Source organism: Pavona decussata, unplaced genomic scaffold (assembly GCF_977016875.1).
Source record: "Pavona decussata unplaced genomic scaffold, jaPavDecu1.1 SCAFFOLD_87, whole genome shotgun sequence".
Classification (NCBI taxonomy): domain Eukaryota; kingdom Metazoa; phylum Cnidaria; class Anthozoa; order Scleractinia; family Agariciidae; genus Pavona; species Pavona decussata.
Window position 1 is genome coordinate 3,766,890 of NW_028145504.1, and position 4,677 is coordinate 3,771,566.

At 38.5% G+C, this 4,677-nt stretch overlaps 1 non-coding gene across 1 annotated transcript; it reads right to left on the reverse strand.

The window, feature by feature from the left end:
• Positions 1 to 422: 422 nt before the first annotated feature.
• Trnas-aga (transfer RNA serine (anticodon AGA)) lies at positions 423 to 495 on the reverse strand. The gene has a single exon. It is a non-coding gene; the product is annotated as a tRNA-Ser (tRNA).
• Positions 496 to 4,677: the final 4,182 nt, after the last annotated feature.

A 4,677-nucleotide genomic window follows, 5' to 3' on the forward strand; every position in this document is an offset into this window, starting at 1 on the left:
CGCAAAGCTTTTCATTGTTGTCTCTCAGTATCAAGAGCTATAACATCTTGCACTAGTTTTTAGCTCTTTTGCTTTGTGGCTTCAATAGCTCTGGTGTTCTTGGAGCTGAAATGTACCTCCATTCTTTTGCGGGCTAGCTCGCATACAGCAATCCGAAGTCGGGAGTCGGAAGTCAGAAGTCAGAAGTCAGAAATCCGAAGTTGGAAGTCCGAAGTCGAAAGTCGGACGTCAGAAGTCGGAAGTCGGAAGTCGGAAGTCGGAAGTCGGAAGTCGGAAGTCGGAAGTCGGAAGTAGGAATTCCCTCCTCGACTTTCGTAGGAAAAGAAATATATTGTTTACTTCTGTAAAATGTCAGCACAACATTTCGTAACACTTAAAATCTAGAAAGTGACGCAGGCATACTCGGAAAAAAGAATTCCGAGTGCTCCTATCAGGAGTCGAACCTAAGACCTTCCGATTTCTAGTTCGGATGCTCTACCACTGAGCTACAGGAGACTTGTGGGAGCTAAGGCCATTAAACTAGGTTCATGGGACAAACATCCTGCATACTGCTAGGATTTAAATGTCGAACGTGTGGTATATGAAAGAAATGTGATGGTATATATCCAGCCTGGTGAATGAATGAGAATGATGATTATTCAAGAAAGTGACGCAGGCATACTCGGAAAAAAGAATTCCGAGTTCTCCTATCAGGAGTCGAACCTAAGACCTTCCGATTACTAGTTCGGATGCTCTACCACTGAGCTACAGGAGACTCGTGGGAGCTAAGGCCATTAAACTAGGTTCATGGGACAAACATCCTGCATACTGCAAGGATTTGAATGTCGAACGTGTGGTATATGAAAGAAATGTGATGGTATATTTCCAGCCTGGTGAATGAATGAGAATGATGATTATTCAAGACGAGATTATTCAAGGAACACAAAACAACATCTCACCTGGAGATGGATAAAGGATTTTTGATTCAAGATGAATTAGCTACCAGACAAGCACATCTTGTCATACCTTCCTTACTGAAACAGAAACCACAATTCACTGAGATGGAACTTGATCAAACTAGATCTATTGCAAACTTACGAATCCATGTTGAAAGGTTTATGGAAAGGATAAAAGACTTCCACATTTTTGATCGGGCATTCCCTATAAGTATAGCGAAAAGTGCAAGTGATATTTTTTTTGATTGTGTGTGGTTAACGTCCTTCCTCCTTTAATTAAATGAACATTATGAGCACTTTCTTCATGGCGCTGAACCCTTTGCGAATGCATCAGGATTATGCAAATACAAGAGCAAAATGTGTTATTTATTCTGCAAAAAGGAATGCGAACAATTCCTGAAAAGAAGAAACAGAATCCATAGAGGGCTCTCTCTCCCGCCATATCCACTCCACTTGTCTTCTAAAATATTGCATGAACATAATATAAAAGTCACTGAATCGGGAAAATTGTGTCTGTTTGCTTCACTTACAATACAACAATAATATTAAGAAAGCAAATTTTCAAATGTCAACCATGACAGCAAAATACTTGAGATTTAGCTTGCAGACAGTGAAGTTAGAAGTCACTCGATTTTACATCTTATGTCAACCGCAAAGTTTAATAAGGTTCAAGTGGATTTCTCTAAGTCCTGCACGTATGTAACTTGGCCCTTGCTTTCTCTGTCAGTACAATTCATGCCCGAGATCAAAGCAACAGAGTCCATACTTCGACCCTTGGATATGCTAGCTCAGGCAACATAACATTATTAAAAAAAAACTTTCCAGTTTGGGTAACACATTATTCCAGATGCTCTCATCAAAATATAGTCTCTCTATGTAAATTTCAGAACCACCTTTAACAACAAAGTCAGTCCAAGATTTCTTAGTGCAAAACATTTGCTGGTGTACTTGGTAAAAATACTGATGATTTCATTTTTTGACCACCGACAAGTTTGCAGATACCCTTTCGAAGTAAAGCATCTCTTAGTGTTTCCCAACTATTTACTGTGATATGTTTTGCTTCAACAAGTCCATCGTAAGAAGATTCCAAAGGATCATGTACCAAACCATCTGGACTTGATCCCATAAAAACCATGAGCAGCACTAACAACAATTCCACTTTTAGAAACCTTGACTTCATACCCATTTTTATGCATTTCAGTTATGTATTCACCAATGATCTCTGACTCCTTTTGAAGGCCCTCCCTCATCAAATCACTTTGATGTGGCTGCTTGTACTGCACGATCTCCTCTAATGCACTTTTTGGACAGGCTGTTTCCTTCATTGCTGCCACTCTTATGCTGCCTTCATTACAGCCATTTTGAGGCTGTAATTCTCACTTTTCGATATTCATTCCACTTCAAGTTACTTTGCATTGCTCTTGACTGGTCTGTGGTCTCTGGCTCAATCAAGTTAATTTGATCATCATTTAAAGTCAGCTTTCTTTTTATTCTTCCACATCGCTCTTTCAGTTCTTCAAAGCTTACTGAATGAACTTTTGGTGGTGAAATTATGTCCCTTGAGCAATTATGTTAGAGGATGTAGCTGATGTGTGATCTTGTGTAGAACCAGGTTATTCATGTCGCTCACATGTCCGAGTTATTTCAATGCGTCAAGGGAAATTACAGTAGTTGTGGTCATGAAGAACTTCCTGTGTAGTCTTCCTTGGTAAAATGTGTAGAAGTCCAATTTCTTGCCCTTTATTGGCAAGGCTCTCAAGTTTGTTCTGAAGTTGTACAGGTCAGTATTAGTCAAATTTCTTTGATGAACAGCACCTACATCTTTACTTGGGTGACCCCAATTTTTACTGATTTCGTCTTCCCATGATCATGTTTCACAAAGCTTACCTGATGTATAGGAACATTGTCTACTTTCCTTTTCCTGTTGCGTTTGTTCCAAACACATGGCTGAGATGTACAAGCAACATTATTTCCATTCTGTGCACAAAATTATTCAAGGAAGAACAGCAAAGCAGCAACATGATTGCAGTGACCCTCAATACCAGCTGGACATGCACACTTTGCACGCAGAACTTTCTTCTCTCTCAAAGTAATGAAGGCAGAGTACAAGAGTACACAGTAGTTTTCTTCATTGATGGCAAATTCTCCCTCGGATATGACACAATCCATCATCATTTAGCTTCAGTGGAAATTTTTTTCCAGTTTAACATGCAACATGACCGGATTTGAAGAAATTATACTTTTTTACTAATGGTTTCGCTGTTGATGTTCCTTTCCCAGCCCCATTTTGGACCATGAACTTCCAAATCATGTTGTAGTCTACGTGTGGAACATCAGAAAGTATACTCTTCACTGGGAAATCCGTTTAAAGATTCTGGGCTGATGTTTTCGTATAATCCAAGTTGAGCTTTCTTGACATATAAGATAAACGATAGATCGAGTACTAAATTAATTAGTTCCCTAGGTTTGCAATGACTGTATTTAAATCATAGCGTAGTGAAAGTTGCGTTAAGTGTTCAGAGCAGTTCAGAAAAGTGTTTTTCTCAAGTTCGCCGAAAAAGCTCACGTTTTTAATTTAGCCGCGTCTTGCTTGTTGTAAACGACAAAATCTTATCAAAGTTTCGCCCAGTTTTCTGATCTATCCGCTCTATTTTTCGGCCTATATTTGCATATAATTTCAAAATGTATCGTTTCGTTCATTCAAGAATTATTGATTGGAGACAAGAGAGGATCCTCTCTTGCTGGAGAAAATAAACTGTGTAAAAATGTTTATTATTTACGCCACCACGCGATCGGCTGAAAATGGCGAGTTTGCCGGATTCTATTAAAATCTTCCTGCACTTGCGAAAATCTATTTTTTTTTTTTTACTCAATAAATGTATACTCCCTATCAGCCATTATAAAGTTAGAGCCTTAAGATAGTTAAGGATTCCTTGTTTTCCATGATTGCATGCTAATCCAAAAATGCACTGAAAATAAATCTTTTACAGGCCAGTTATGAAGAATTTCTTTCCGAGCAGAACAGTTTCATGTCCTGTTTTTGTTGTTGTTGTTGTTGTTGTTGTTGTTGTTGTTGTAGTTTTAACTTGAAGATAAAGCCAAATGATACATCCTTTGTTGATCAAGCTTGTTCGGTCAAGATGGCTGGATATTGGCCTGGTTTGTTTGTTTGTTTGTTTTTTGTTTTTTTTTTTTGGCGTTTTTATGGACCGAGACGAACGCAAAAAAAGAATTGGCCAATGTCCAGCCATCTTGACCTAATGTTTGGTCAATAACGCATATGTATCGGAGCTTTATCGCTGGTTTAGACAGTGAATGGAAACCGTCAATAAACAGTCCAGCAAAGAAAGAATTTATATTTGTATATCCTATTCACCATGTCTGTCGACATAGTTTGGATCTGGAAACCTTTGTTCCTTTAGGCTGGATGTATATAGTTCGGCATTTCTATAAAGCTAAAAAAAACACGAAAGTTGAATCAAACCAGTTAACGAGATAGATCTATTGCGACCGCCCTTAGCCAGAACTAGCAAATACCAGGGCAGTTTTAGGATCAATGGTGCGCATGCTTATAATTCGCTACCATTAGTATCTGACTTCACTTGCGAAGCAATTTTTCAAGTGCCAGTGAACTCAGTTTTCTTTGAGCTATTGTATGATCTATTTAATAGTACTGTTGGAGTGTGATCTGTTGAATTGGATATTACTCTAGATTCTACTTATTATTTGATCAGGACTCTGT